At 42.9% G+C, this 16,394-nt stretch overlaps 1 long non-coding RNA gene across 1 annotated transcript in view; it reads right to left on the reverse strand.

Moving 5' to 3' along the window:
* LOC117435921 (uncharacterized) overlaps positions 1-3,094 on the reverse strand; it is a 28,462-nt gene extending 25,368 nt beyond the window's left edge. Inside the window, exon 1 of the long non-coding RNA XR_004549465.1 lies at positions 3,004-3,094. This is a non-coding gene — a long non-coding RNA (uncharacterized lncRNA). The remainder of the gene's footprint in view (positions 1-3,003) is intronic.
* Positions 3,095-16,394: the final 13,300 nt, after the last annotated feature.

Genomic DNA, 16,394 nt, shown 5'->3' on the forward strand with positions numbered 1-16,394 from the left:
GCTAAGTTGTTAGGTTTCATTAGCCCAGTCCTGACTGGGGTTTTGAGGGTATGGGGTTCCGCTGCTGCCCGAGGGGACAAGGGCCGCAAGCCGGCAGCTGCGGCAGACAGCAGCCCGCGGCAACCAGCGCCTCGGCCGTTCCCCCCGCCAGCGGCCGCCCAGCAGGCGCGCACCAGCGGCGGCGCGCACCGCTCTCCGCAGCCAGCAGCTCCCGGGCGCGCACCCGCAGAAGCGCGCACTGCTCCCCGCAGCCGGGCAGTGGAGCAGCGGGGCCGCGGCAGCAGCAGCGCAGCGTCGGAGGCGATGCGTGCGTGCCCAGGGGGTGGGAAGCAGACTCGAAGCATCGGAGTCGCAGCGCCCATTTCTGCCGCCTCCGGATGTTTTCGAGCGTCTTTCTTCCCGCCCCCAGGCTGTCAGGGTAGCAAATGAATCTGCTGTCCCACCACCCTGCCCGGCCACCTCTTGGACGTGGAGGAAGAAACATGTTTTTCCTCTCTCTGACTAATAGCGGGACAAGAAATGAGTGCTCTTTGCTTCCCTCTGAGTTTCCACATCTTGAGCTTAAACTGCTGCCAATACAGGCGCCTCCTGTTCACACTGTCAGCAACGAGACGCAGTATCTGGGGGCAACGTTGTAACAGAAAGAGAGACCTTGAACTTTCTTCACCCTTTGCACAGTCATTTATATTTGGGCAAAGTGAATAACAGCTCCTTTAGCATTAGGGTAGTGGCATTTTATGCTTACTCGGTATTCGCTTTAGCCAGGTATAAATAGCAAAAGTTTTCAGGCAGCAGAGAATTGGGACCAGTATCTTCAAAGGATTCTAAGTCAAATAAGGCAGCTAGTCCTCCACACCACAGCTTGTGCAATCTCACTCTGCTGCAAGAATCATTCCCTGCAGGGGTGCCTGGGACTGCTGGTTTGGCAGCATTGCATGCCCTGGTCTTCAGAGAAAATGTGCCTTCCTACCACCGCATATCTAATGGTGGAATCAGACTGAGAACTTTCACCTGTAAAGCAGGCAGTAATAGGGTTCAGTTTCTCAATGGGAGCCTTTTATTAGCTCACACAGTGTATTTATTACCCTATCAGTATTAAGTGCTTGCCTTAATATCCTTAGTACACAAGGTAGCAGTACATATTATCATAGATACAATAACTTTGGTCTGAACTACATTAATTGAGAGCATCTATTCTAAAACTGAGTTGTTCCAAACAAAAAAGTAAAGCATGCCATTACATGGCTGACGCATTACCAGGGAGAGTTCTCAGTGTATGAGAGCCACAGGAAGAAGGGCCCAATGCACAGAAGTACCATTAAGTTACACTCAAATGAAACCTGAAAAATGCTTGCTGAAAACCAATTTGAGAGGATGGCCGCCATGCTCTTGTGTACCAAAGTTCTCAGTTTTCCACTTAAATCCTGCCTGGTGAGTCAGAACGTGGCTAGGTTTCTGTACTGCAGGAGTAAGTATTCCATTACTCCTGCTTATAAATTTCACACGCTATTAATGCTTCCCAAACTGGCAACAGAGCTCAGGGGTGCATGAGGACAGTTTGTTTTCCTGCTGAACTTTCAACATAAATTCCACAGGACCTCTGGCGGGGATGATGCCTTCTTTTTTTGCTGACACGTTTGTTGGTAACACCCCTGCTGACAGCCGTCAGTTTGCACCACTCTCACCCACCCATCTCTGATCCCAGGCTGTGTGGAAAGATCTTTGTTAGCTCTTAGACACTACATAAGGAAAAGACTGCCATGCAGATAGACAGATTCCATTGCAGGGACTTGGAGAGGAATCCATCTGATGAGATACCCCATATAGCAACCACCCTGGACTGCAGAATATCTGGGATCAGTTCCAGGTTTCAGACAAGGCTCAGGGGATAGCCCATCTCAATTTAACCCTCTCCATTCTTTACTTCATATATAGAATGAAACATACGCCCAACACCATTTACACAGTCCTGAAAAATCAGGGTGGTTTATCTCAAAATATGTTCTGCATTTACTTTGAACACCTTCTCCTGTGATCATGGTACCAAATGGGAATCTCCGGTGACTTCCTTATATGCCTAGATGCTACGGTTGCAGATAAATATTTGATAATTAAAAAAAAAATAAAAATAGAAGGCCAAAGACATGGATTAAACTTTTTCTTGTCACTATTTCAAGCAAGTCTCATTAAATTCTGAGGGCTAACAATTCCCATACACGGAAGATTAGAGGAGATTCTCAGTGCCTCAGGTCTCCTACTTGCAACAAAATGAACTGTCCTGCACGCAAGCACAGTTTTTGAGACAAAGTCAACGTGAAACCTGTCCAACCTGTGATTAGCACTCCAAATAAACATGGAACTGCAATGAGGAGATCAAAACAGACCTTTTATTGACAAGATAAACTGACTTCTGAACGACCTATTTGATGCCATAGTAAGACTGCTGTTGGGATCCACTAACTTTAAGGTAGCTTGGGTGTTATTATGTCATAGAAACTTCATAACTGCAGTTTCTATGTGCCCAAAATGTTCAAGACCCAGGGGAGTAAATAAACTTTGAATAGTACTGTTAATGCTGCACTTGAAATGGCAAGAAGGTCAAGAGAAATCACCAACTTACACTTCAGGACAATCTACAAATAAAACAAAAAACCCCAATAAAACATTTTGGATATCAAAACCCAATTCACCATTTCTTCTTGTATTTTACATTTTTCTGTTTATTTGGCTCAACAAGTATGCTCCCTGAATGCTTGATGTAAGAGCTGCAGAGAGAAGGGAAAGGGGCAAACCAAAGCAAAGACAGCACTTTCAAGTGAATAAAAACATACCCTGTTCCAGAAAAGAAAGGCTTCTGATTTCAACAAGAGCTGACTTCTGTTGCAACAAAAGCACATGTAATAAGTATTTAAATATAGTGACTTCCATGTTAACCCTTCTGAAAATGAAAAACTATTCACTCTGGCTCACTCCCTCAACCCCACTCTTTCTTTGCTCTCCTACCTGGCTGCTGCTGTCGAAGGTGCAAGTGAGTAATGGTTCCAGTCAAGGCAATCTGGTTCACTGCTCCAGCAAATATGGCTGTTGACTCTCTCCTCCACCTATTTGAAAAACAAATAGAAAAGATTTTTTTCAGGATTGTGATCAATTCAGTTTGCTGTTTAATTTTATATCCTAACTGACATTATGGCATTGGCTACATCCATACATATAAGAACCTCAGAAATTCAGTCACAGTCCTTCATGCTACTCAGGTCTTTTACCCCAGAGCAATGTGGCATCAGCTATCATCAGCTGTCCTATGGTTTCCTGTGGTTTGCTGTGGGCTAGAATACACATCAACTAATACATTCTGCGGTGAAAACAACAGACATACAAGACCAAAAGGTACATACAATGATGTATTTCCAAACATGATGTATATAACAAGTAGTGTAAACACACAAAGCATGTGGAAGTAGCTTTGTAGTCTATTTACCTTTAGGGCTTGCCATTCCAGGTGTTCTGCCTTATTTTGAAAACATCATACCCAAATCAGAATTTAAGAGCACTTTTTTTTTTTTAATTAAATGCAAATACTTTCCCATTACTGAATCAGAGCAGTGCAAGTGTCTTTCATTCTGCTTTTCTGTCTAGCACTGTGCTTTAAAAGTGAGATCACCTCTAAAAATTCCCTTTCCATATGATGCAAGTCTGCTTTAGAAAATAAGTTATTAGTGTACACCGTGAAATCACTCATACGCCTTAAATCTCTCCTTACATGTGACAGTATTCTGAGAAAGACCACAAAAAGGCACTTTCTACATACAGAAGATCTTCTGTAGGCATGTATGCAGGAGCAGATATACATCGGTGCATTCGTTGCCCAGAACACCAGGAAGTGTGTTCATTAATGTGCTTGTTAGATGTGTTAGACAGCTGCAGGCTGTCCTATTTGCACCTGCAAGAGCAGGGTTCTGGAATACATGGAGGCTACCCTTAATCAGGGCATACAGACAATGCACCAGGAACTGAAAACTCCTATCTATATTGCACATAATAGAGCTGACTGAAATGCCCACCACATTAATACCAAGACAACAAACCTTCAGTGATCTTCTGGTGAGCATATACTCAAAGGCTCTGGCTATTCTGATTCCATTGAAGACAGGTGTGAACACATAGAAAACCACAGCACGCATTTTGCCCAGGCTTTCTTTCAGGTTTGCCTCTGTACTTGAATGTCCACATGTGAGATGCCACCCCAGACGACATGACATGGATGGGCAATGTTGTGTGGGCATCCTGGGGCTGATGTGCAGCATCCCAGGGGAGTGCAAGGTGCCAGCAAGAAGTGTAGCTCGTGTTGCCCCTTCTCTTGCTCTTTGCCCTGGCCACGATGCTGAGCCCTGGCTGGCCACCACTGGTCAGATCACTGCAGCAGGAGAAGGTACCTGCTTCTCAAGGGCTTACAAGTGTCATGGCAGAAGAGCATGCCAGAGGACAGGAAAATATCAAATGTAGCCCACTAGATTTGCAGATCCGTGCTCATGGCCTGACCATACTGGCACTGAAGCCAACAGCAAACCTCCCTCTGCTTCCAGCAAGTGCAATTCCTGCCAGTATTGCCCTATGCACAGGGCAAAGCCTGTCCACTGTGGGGTGGGCAACACACAGCACTTCCACTGCTAGCAGGCTGCTGATGTGAGCTGCTGGAAACAGGGTGCCAAAAGCTGAAGGATAAAGTATGCCTGGAACCAGTTAATAGTAAAAAGCATATGCTTACAGGTTTGTTTTTTCTCTTCCTGTAATGTTTGCTATCAGCAACAAAACTAAATAGCAAATGATAATGTGTTACTGACCAGCAATATCAACAGTGGTCTATACAGGCATCTGAGTATATAAAACAACATATGCTCTGGCTCCAGACCCCGACACTTTGTCACACAAATACACAGCTTTCTAGGAAATGAGCTGGGTGTGGAGCCAGGAACCACATTTGAACCTTTGAGCAGACAGGGCCCAATATGGTTTTCATCTGTGGGTGAAACCTTGGCATGGATGGACTCAAGGGCAAACTTCTGTTCTTAGAAGGACCAGTATTTCACTCACTACGTCTACAACTGGCCTGAGGAAAGTTCCAGTCAAAGAGCAAAGCAAAAGAGAAGTCATGAGTCCTTACTGTCCCATCCTTCCGCAGGAGCTAGAGGTGCTCTGGATTTGTAGCCTCCTCTCCCTGGTGTGGCATGGACACCTTCCTGACCTCAAGCAAGTCAGTGGGTGCCTTCACAGGCCTAACTGACTTTAGCGATGTTAGCTAGGCTTGCACTTAGTCATTTTTAATTAACATGCATTGTGAATCGGTTTATCTGATCCTCAATCCAAAGACAAGGGTCTTTATTTCCATTTACAGTAAATCCTCTCTATAGCACTCTGGCAGGAGCAGAGGAGGCTTTCATGGAAAGAGAATAAAGCCTTAAGTGAAAGATGTCATTTAGGAAACAAAATCACACTGCTGCTGCTCCAGCTACATAAAGAGTATTTAAACTAAAATCCTTGAGGATCATTATATTCCATTTTCCCTAATTTTCTTTTTTAGCTCTTAACTGATGGGAAGCCAGTGTCTTCCCTCTCACTTTGGTAGCCTCACTGTCTTCCAGTGTTTCTCAAATGATTCCTTAGCATCAGATCCAAGTGTGAGACTCTCCCTGATTTCAGTAAAGACTGGATCAATTTGTGAGTCTGTAAGGAATTACTTAATCGCGTACAATTAGGCAAAAACTATCCAGAGCAGTTCTACGATTTTGTCCAGGCACTACAACTGCATCTCCTTACTAACCTGCCATCTTACAGAACACTGGCGCTAACAAACAGGAGATGGTCTGAGGAACAGCCAAGCTACAGAGTCTCTAACAACCCCAGATACTGCATGTGTCATCAAACAGGACTTTACTGCCAGTTAGAGCTCCCAGGGGCATTGTAGTGATACTAAAACCAGGAACTTTTAATTTGCTTTTATCACCATGTTAGTAAAAATTTGTGCAATCCTTGGTGCTTTGGCAGCAAAAGGAAACACGTGTGCCTTCAGCAACTGCACACCATACACAGAATGCAGTGCAACCATCACTGCTGAGCATTTGCTAGTATATGGTCATATCTGGTCATGACTCTCCACATCTGCTGCACGTCTTTGCCAGCCATGGAGTTTAAGATTAAACAAGCACATCAGAAGGTAAATGAGAGTATGAGAAGCATAGCGTGCCTTACTGCTTGGAAGAGGTTTTATTCAATCTGAACTTTGTATCTCAGACACTCAGGGATTAGCCTATTACGCAGGACGTGGAAACACATAGGCAGAAGTGCTCTGATAATGACTCTTACACCATCTGCTTTTGAAAGACTGCTAGCTTCTCCCTTGGCAACTCCCATAATCATTTCATAATCGTAAAACTACACCTTCAGTGGTGAAATAAAAGTGTAGCAATAGGCATCGGCACCATCTGACCATAAAGGTTAATTCATTTCATGGATCAACAAGAAGGACTTTGTTTTATGTTACTTCTTATATACCTGTTACATTGACACTGTAATAAGGTCACTTGAGAGTAGGGGAGGGTCAGGGAAATTCCTGTGCTCTGTGCAAGGTAAAAAACCTCAGAAATTTCATGCATATTTTAATCAGAAACTAAAGGTTAAGGAAAGCAATTGGATATTTATTTTACTGATAATTAGTTAACTGGCTTACAGCAGGTAGCATTCCAGCACAGACTGAACCTTACCATCCTTTGGGAATTTACCTAAAGCCTCAGTTTGACCAGGTTTATAAGCAACCCAGGTGCCATTCAAGTTACAGCCAGGATCCAGGATTATATAGGATAATTAGTACCAAAGAAGAGCCAGGCAATACAAGCAGAAAAATGTGCACACTTCCATAGCGTACTACCCAAGGGCTTGAATTCATGACTGGTAACTCGAAGCAGTGAGGCTACTTGCAAATCTCCCATGGGTTCAAATCCCCTTTATCAATGTTTTCTTACTAAATACAATGGGTTGACCATGCAAGCTTCTGTACTCTAGTATTCAGAGACTGTGAATCCAGTCTGTGTGGATTTCTAATGCTCTCTTTGCCCCCTTTCTCCCTTCCAAACACAGGAAGTCTGGAGAACTCTGTGAATTATAGTCTGTAATGGGAGAAGTAAGAAGTCTAAAATTTGCTTGATTGCAGCTATGATGCATTAAGCTCAAGGCATCAATCTTAGTACTTTTTCTCTGATTGGGCAATATTTTACAGTTATCACTTTCTAAACAAAGCACAATTTATTATACACACAATTTGATAGCTATGGCAGCTAAGACTAGAAGCAAAAATGTCTTCCTACTTGAGAAAGGTAAAAGCAATGTCATAGTTTAAATTGACTTCGTATGATCAATGGCAGAACACAATCATCTGAGAAATGACATTCATGTCCTGATCAAATGCAATCATACCATATGCAATTGAATTTGGAAAAAGTGGGAAAAAAATTATTCCCATTACTTTACTGGTGTTCTTAATGTGTTCACACAAATCATCTGTGAATAGAGGACTTAAAATACTTACAGTATCTTTACCTTTGCCCTCTTAATTCCAGGTAATTCTGGCAGATCTCAATACTGCAGAAATGTTTTCCTACAAGCAGTTTGATGAAATTAATGGATTAAATCTTGAACTACCTCCAAAGCTAAAGGGATGTAATTTATTTTTTTAATCAAATGTCTCTATGCTGTAAACATTTTTGTTTTCATTACTAGAACAGAAAGACATCTAAAGCCTAATTTATATTTCCAGGTTTTATGAGTTTGTTGTTGTCCACATTTTTCTCAATAGGCACATGAGAGCCCATTTAAGTTTTGTTTATTGGCAGCTTTTTTTCATTTTGGTATCCTGCAACCTAACACCATATTACAGATCTGGAAGTAAAGAGCACCAAGATACCTTTGTAAAATTTTAACTTGCTGAAATTTATACGATTAGCTTGCTGAAATTTATACAACTGTGAATTAATATGCATATATGCATGTGTGTATATATACATAAATATATGCATGTATATATGCATATGTGCCTATGTATACACACAATAGGAATAAAAGTAGCCCTATTTACTAACACATGTGCGTGTCAGTAGAGCTGGTTTTACTGTCTCAGGCTCTGCAGAAAGTTAGCAATCATAACAAAATTTACATAAAAGATGTGTCATGCCAAATGACTTTTGGAACATCACCTATGATCTTTGTTTATTTACTTTACACATATGTGATTCACTTCATTAAAACCAAGTACATAATTTCTTCTTTGGATCCTCCCTACATTATATCCTCTATCCCCAGAGCCCACTCTGCACCAGAGCTTATTTTGCTGCCACCACCGGAACTATGATTTTGGGTTACTTTATTTTCACTTAGCCAGGAGCTAAATAAGCAAGAGTACATCCCCCTAAGTATAGGGCCATAACCTCACTGCAAATAACAGTTTAGACACTGCCAACTGAGCTCAGTGCCCTCACTAACTAGGTTTGATGCTTTCAGACAATGGTCAAGCTGACAATTGACACAGAGTCCATATACACACATCGTTCAACCCATTTGCCTAGCCTGCGGTTGCCAGAAGAGGGCTGATTGTGCAGGCAGCTGGCAGCAAGATGAGCGAACATCTGGCCATCCCCTGAGAGTGGGCAGAGAAGGCAAAAACACCAGGTCTCTGCCAAACCCAAGATAAGATTCCAGGTAAAGCTTATGCTCTATGCAATCCAGCAAAATCACCATGAGGAAACTCCTACACCAAGTGCCTTGGCTTTCCTTCCCTCTTTGAATGACTATCCTGCCGTGCACTGGGAAAAACTGGAACAACCAGGAGCATAGTGAAGAAACTGAGGCAGTCACTCTTAGCTGCTGCCAAGAAGACAGGCTGCAATGCGGCAGGTGTCCTACAAGCCCATGACATTCACCTGAGCTGTCAGAAATCTCCCTGGAAAAACCATCACAAGTCCAAGCTCACGGCAGATCACGGCAGCAGCACTTGTCAGTCTCTGTGGTAGAAGAAAGTTAACTGGCTCATGAGGAGCTGGCAACTAGTCAGACGTGCAGGACACCAGAAGGGAAGTGTGAGGCCTGGGAACAATAATCTAAGGACTGAGGTCTGTTTATAGAGTTTTGGTTGTTGTTACCTGCAAAATCTAAGACAATGTTCTTTATAAAAGAAAACTAAGATCTCAGTGACACTGACTGGTGTTAAGTCAAAGCACACACTTTATTCAAGGCACTCTGGATTTGCGTCAGACAAGCTGAGCTCAGTCTCTTGGCACTATGTTCCTGGTTGAAGAGACGGCTTGTACAGCATGGGATACACTACCGTCATTTCAGGTCGGCAGGCACATCGAAGTGCCATCACTGGCAGCTGTTTGTCTTAAGCTGGATGGATCACCAAAACACCTCTGACCACACACTTTGTTAGCTCTTCTGCTGGGTGCTGTGTGACTCCTTTACAAAGAGGTGAGGGTCCTACCTCACTATCCCTTGCTACTGCCAGATATAGAAAGGGACTGTTTAAAGTGTCATCCTTTCCAGCACCTCCACACTGGTCCTCCACATCTAAAGACAGACAAGAGAAAGGCAGCAGTGGAGTCCCTGGTCCTCCTCAGTGAGGCAAGATCCCCCTGCACTGATGTCACTCTGCTCTTGGTGTGTGCTCAGTAAGTCAGTGTCATGAGCGTGGGTCCTATCCATACATGGCAGGCTGGAGGAGGAATGACCTCAAACTGCACTTCTAATCCAGGGGGCGTTGCCCAAACACAGTGTTTGAGTTTGATGCATGAAGCGCAGAGATATTTTCAGCTCCTGAATCACACTTTTGGCTCCGCAGCTAACTTGAACTTCTCCTTAGTTTTGTTCGCAATTTTTCACCCTCTGCAATCACCACTGACTCCCACAAAAACAAAACGAGCTCGCATGTTAAAGAAAATAACCCCAAATGGTCATAAATAGGAAGATATTTTTAAAATCATTTTTATTTTAATACCTTCTATTTTATTCTCTTGCATGTGTGGAGGAGTGGAGTTATACAAATTACTAATAGATTAGTGGTGCATCACAAATGTCTGGTTTATTTCGTGGTCTAAATATATGCTATTAAATGCTGCCAGTGAATGTTTTCTAATGATTTCGGTGTCCAACACAAGAATGAAACAGTCTGAAAAATGAGGCAATGCAAACAGCCTGGATACAGCTACAGAAGAGCTGTTAGCTATATATTCCTATAGCTTGAAGCAAAAATACTTTGCTGTGCTGATCCCATGAAATCATCCTGACTTGGCCACAATTCGCAACCATAATTTGAAACTGACAGTAATGAGAAAGCAAAACTTCACCTGACATTACAAAGGGAATAATTTTTAATTGGCTTATCCTGCCAATTACAAGTGCATCACCTCTGCCGCTGCAGCCTGAGTCTGCTCTCACTGGATTCAATGGGAAAGCTCCAGCAGACAAATCATGCAGCCTCAGCCACAGCTAAGCAAGTCATTTATGCATATGCTTAATTCTATCTCTCATCAGTAAAGCAAATTCAGCAAAGCGTGCGTTCAAGTCAGAAGTGAATAGGGAACACGCATCTTTCTGAATATGGGTTTTTCACAGATTGAGGATGTTGCACAAAACTTCCCTTGATTTCCTTTAGAGCTCATCATGCTGGAAGAAGATAGAATTCAGCTGTTGATCAAATTGTCACTTATGCACGTAAACTATTGGTATTTTTAACTCATCCATACACCGGTTACACAAAAAAAAAGGCATGGGATATATCCTTGGAGTGGACAGAGACATACACATGCTACCCATGTATGTATGTCTGTACAGACCACAGGAGTGGAAAGAGGTAACACAGAAAAGATGAGGTAATGAGCTACCATAGGAAATCCTGTACATCCAAAACTGCTGATGAGTCTCTTTGAACCTTTTCACGGAGTTAATTGGGAGATTTCTCATCCCCTGGAAAGGGTGGAAAATGATGGGTATTTCAACTCCTCTGCTTCCATTTCCCTCCTGTGGGAATGAGGAGAGAGGAGGGATAACGAGCACACTGCTTTGTTAAGGAATGTTGCTCTTTCCTTGATGCACTGAAGTAACTGGGCAGCCTCTAAAGTCATCTGAAACTTTTCCTTTACATTTTCTTTAGTCGGTTACCAAGCAATAGACAACTGCCAGGCAAGCACAAATCCCTACAGCATTCCTTGACTGCAGACAAGTAGGAAAAGAAAAGCTCACTGCAAACAGCAGGGCTGTAACCAGTCAATGGGAATTATGCTCAGCAACAGGCTGCACCACTCACCTACCTCTGCCCTTCTCCCCAGGTGAAGGAGCCTTATCTACCTTTGCATTTCATCTCAGAGATCAGGAATCAATTACAAACCCACAGCGCTGCCCTAAATTATGTTCAGCTGCCTGAGGCTGCTTCCTCCCAAATGGGTGCCCACAGGCTGAAGGCTGATGGGGGTGCATGGGGAGAAGAGCGATGGGGGCCAGGCTCTACCTGTTCTCCAGTTCTTCCAGGCTGCTGAGATGGCCAGAGTGGGGTCAACCCTCTGATTTGTTCTCTGTTTGAGATAACAATCTGTCCCTGCCCCAAAGGCACTGCTTGAGCTGTAAGAGTATAAATGTTTGCAGAAATTAAACAACTCTAGCAAAATACACATTATGCAAACATCTCCTCTCTTCCCAGATGACACAACATGGAGCACCAAGCACAAACAAAAACCAACCAAACAAAGCACAGAGGCTTTGTTGGGGAAAATAAAAATCATTTAGCAAAGAGCTTCTCTGCTCTCCTTACAGCCATTAGGACAGTGATAATGCTGAAATGGCTGGCCAGCCCTGAAAATTGGATAAACTGAGACACAGAAGAGACAATTGAAAGCAAGGAGACAGACAGCAAAAATAAGTGAGACAACAGATGGAAAGCAGAAATGCAATGTCTAAACTGCAGCTGTAATTCTGCTAGTAGCAAGCACGTTTAAGAACAGTTTGGTCTGCTTTCCTATTCTGGAAAGGGCAGAAGTTTCCTTTCAAAAAAACCCAATTTGCAATCCAAACTGCTGTGGGTTCAGTTCTCCCCAGTCAGGTTTGTGGGACAGGGGAACTGCTTCTCTCCATAACTGTGCGTAAAACAGCACTTCTAAGAAAGGGCAAAATTCTGACACCCTCTGATGTCCTATCTCCTGGTACTGTTGAGGGTGAAGAGGGGAATCACATCACTAGAATCTTTATCCACAAGTGTGAGAAAGCTGTGTTTTAGTTGCTGCTTGCTAGGGTCAGTCACACGAATTGTTCACAGCTCTCCCATAGCAGTGCGGGTTCCTTAGCCTTTCTCCTTTACTAACATGACTGTTACAACTAGGCAGGAAAAGGGCAGTTACTGTTCTAGCAACGCTTTTATAGAATAATTTGGCAATTTTCTAGCAGGGCTTTAGTATAACACACTAGTATGGGAAAGAAAGATTTCCACATTGGCCAAAGAAACAGTTGTGGCAAGACTACCTATTTTTAACACAGTTTATTCCTAGCACTGTTTCAGATACAGCCTTTTCTCTCCCATCTGTTGACACAGTTGTTTTGTTTCTTTAGACACAGTTGTCTGCCTCTTGGGGAAAAAGAAAACCCAACACATCTTCAATAGCTGCAGAAAAAACCCACAAAAAACATGACATGAAACCCAATTAAATGGTGATCTGTTCGAAAGGTAATGCTGGCAAAGCTTTATGACTGAAACAGAGCAATTCTTCGGATGCCTCTTAAAATTTACATCAGGTTTTGGCTTCTGTGGCATTTTAAGTGCAACTGTGTATTTTTAAAATTCGAATCTGGTATACTCAACAACTAAGATGGTTTATTGATCTGAGGAGTCTGACTGCAAACCTGCCATCAGAGCTACAACCGGTCTGCTCAGGAGGAATGCTGCACAAAAGCACAGAGCAAGATGCAAATGCTTTCTTTAATAAAGGAAGGAAAGTGTAATGAGAGCAGCAAGGGGAAAAACCCAAACCCTAAAGTCTGATAAAAAGTAAACTGGTATAACAGGACAAAACATTAAGCAATCCCTCTGACACTTGGATTGCCAGGCTGTTTCCTCTGATTTTTGATGATAATTTTTTTCCTCATTGGATGGCTGGAGTTCACGGTTATGATCTCCCAGGCAATCTGAAAACCTTATCTTCTCTCAAAGGCATTTCAGGCAGCTTGAGAGTTTGTAGGTGGAAGCAAATAAAACTGAAGCACGGCTGAGGTGGGACCACTTTTGTAAACTAAAGCAACCTCAGTTCTGGTAGGACAGCCTATTTGCTGGGAAACTTGCAGTATGAAAAGCTGATATATTAAAGGTCAAGACTCCAATACAGAGCAGACTCATCTGTATTGTGTTTTAATTTCTTCTTACATTGAGAGGTACCTAGGGACCCAAAGAGGTGACAGAAAGATAAATCATGTATGACAAACTGGAACAGAAGACAAGGCTATATCCAGAATACGATAGCTCTGCTGGTGCAGCTGTCCTAGCAAACTGTACTGACAGTGTGTTCCCAGCACAGCCTTCATTCATACCAGCAAAATCGTGCTATATGCTGGCACAGGTTTTTCCTGAAGTGTCTCTTCCAGCAAGCAAAGCAAGCAAAAAGTGTCTCAGTAAAAGCAAAGGTTTGTCCTAAGTTTATCTACCATGAGAGCTTTTGTGTCAGTCTGGGATCAAGTCAAGGATCAACCCTTTTTACACCTTTGGCCAAGACAGATATAACAGCAAAAATCTGTAAAATAGGCATTTTCTTCCTTTGGCTCGAGAAGCCTCAGTATTGTCTTCTGCCACAAATGGGCATCTTACCTTCTCTTTCACTTCTGCCGAAATGCAGAGATAAAAAAAATCACACTCCACGTGCCCTGACTGAAAAGGTTACAGTATTTCCACAAGCAAAAGATGTCTTCAGCATGCCTACCACTGACTCCAGCTGCTGCTCCACTACCGTTTTGGGGGAGGAGGCTCAACCACCCAGCCCTGCCCATAGCAATGAGCATCAGCCCGGGCTAGGTGCCCTTCCAAGGGCTGTGGGAAGGAGGAAGCAGACAATGGGCCTGGTGCAAAGAGGTTCACGATGTACAGTGACATGAGAAAAATAATGCCAAACCAAGTGCCTTGGACTAGGTGGGCAGCTTTAAGAAAACAACCAAATTCACTAAGATGATGAAAATCACAGCTTATTTAAGATGCATTTTAAAAAGAATTTGTGGATGTGCTTTCAGGAGCTATGTGAAAAGATATTTTCCATGTGTGCTATATGGTGTGACCTACTGGTCACAACCACCTAAGTGATTTAAAATTTAACACTGTTGTCTGTGATTTTCATAAGAGAACAGGCAGCGACTTCAACATGCCCTTGAGGAAATTAAGATCAGTGAGGGATCTGGCAGAATATTCATATATGGCTTTCAGCCTGTTGAAAGGGCTTACCTGCTTACCTGCCTTTGAATTGGCAACGTCTAGGAGCTGTGGTACTTGGCCACCCAGCATTATCTAACTCTTTCACAAGGCATGCAGTATGTATTTCTAGAAGGTTGGACCTACTCCAGGTTTCCATAGACAGGAAGCTTGAAGGTTTGGGATTAAAACGGCAGGAGGCTGAAAAGAAAATTGAGGACCTGGAAATAACAACTGATGGTCCTGACGTAATCATCACCGAGAACACTGCAGCTCTGAAAAATGTAATCAACAGCCTGGAGAATAATCTCAGTTAAAGGATAGGTTTTGGAGGACAGCAGAAAGCTCCTGTGAGCACTGTTAAAAACCAGGTTCTGATAGACTTTTGCATATGCATTTCAACCAGTTCTCCACAGTGTCACGTAGGGAAAACACACAGTACAAAAACTTGTAGATATTCGATCTACTCCAGCATGCCGCATCTAAAAGAAAACTGCTGCTGGCTAAGCCATGTGACAGAAGCTCTCTTCTTCCTCTAGCTGTGGAAGCTGAAAGTGCTCCCGCTGGCTGGAGGCTCGCATTTCCTACCTCAGTCAATGTGACCACACCACTGACCTTAAACCAAAGCCAACCCAGATGGCTTTACCCAGATTAAGAAACAGAGCACTTCCACAGCTCTTCCACAAGTGGAATGATGGAGTAGTGATTTCTAGCTAGCAGGCAATGGTGATCCATTGGCAAAGTGTTATCTTCAACCTTGCAGCCCCTTGCAAAAGCAGCAAAAGCAGCACCTGTCCAATACCTGAGCTTTTGCAGGTTACTGAAAAGGCAAAATGGGAAGTTTAAATTTCTGTAGTACTACAGTACTAGCTGAAGAAATAAGCTAACCAGCAACCCCACTGAACTTAAAGGCCTTAAGTAACAATTATCCATGATGCACTACTTGACAGTAGACTTGTTACTTTGGGGCAGATATACAGGTTTTATCCTAAATTTTCAGGACTTGAGAATGTTGTTGTGGGCCAGGTACCACCCTGATAGCCTTTTGTGAGGGTCAAGACAACCAACTCATAATAAAATAGATTCCACTACAGTGTACTAAAGTGATCCCTCTCTAAATTACCTTTATTTACTATCCCCAGAAAGGTCACTAAAAGCAATATATTTTTAAAGGATAAAATTACTAACCTTTCGAACACAAATGGCAATGAAGGTGAGCAGAGCCTCCACTGAATTTATTCATGCCTGTGTCCAAAAATCAGGTGCCAGCTCACATGGATACCCTATCACTAAATGACCGAAAGAGGACTTATGGCTGACTTAAAGCGACTGGCAAGGGTTATCTAAACCCAGTTCCTGAGGGTGCTTCTTATTAAAGTGGAATATGCTCAAAGGCCGGTTGCCCCAGGAACCAGACAAACAGAAAGACTTAGTTCAAGCTGCCCGTGCTTTCAGCTACATTCAGCCAGAGATTTACTATAGCAGCAAGAAAAAGACTAAGGACTGCAAAGTCGAAAGACTTGTCCCCTTAAAACCTGAAGATTTGATTCTGCTCAAAAATTAATAAAAACAGGAAAATGGTGAGAGGCCACACTGACTGTAGAAAGTTCAACTGAGGAAAAACTGCCCTAGGAAAAGAGTCAAAAAAGTGCATGGGACCTAAAGCCACTTTCAGAGAACATTGTCAACATGCTAGGCAGCAAAAATGTTTCTGTCAGGAAAACATAATGCCACTGCTAAGAAACGTAGGAAATCAAGTTAATGGCTTCTTGTGATTAATAAAATGCACATCAAACAACAGTGATCATTCAGAAAATCAGACACAATTAAAGACTAAGTGATAAGTTAGAGGAAAAAAAAAGGACAAAAAAAAGACCTCTACTGAATTCTACATCTCCAAAGAGTTATTCAAATTCCCACT

The sequence above is a fragment of the Melopsittacus undulatus genome, chromosome 3 (genome assembly GCF_012275295.1).
Source record: "Melopsittacus undulatus isolate bMelUnd1 chromosome 3, bMelUnd1.mat.Z, whole genome shotgun sequence".
NCBI classification, from domain to species: Eukaryota; Metazoa; Chordata; class Aves; order Psittaciformes; family Psittaculidae; genus Melopsittacus; species Melopsittacus undulatus.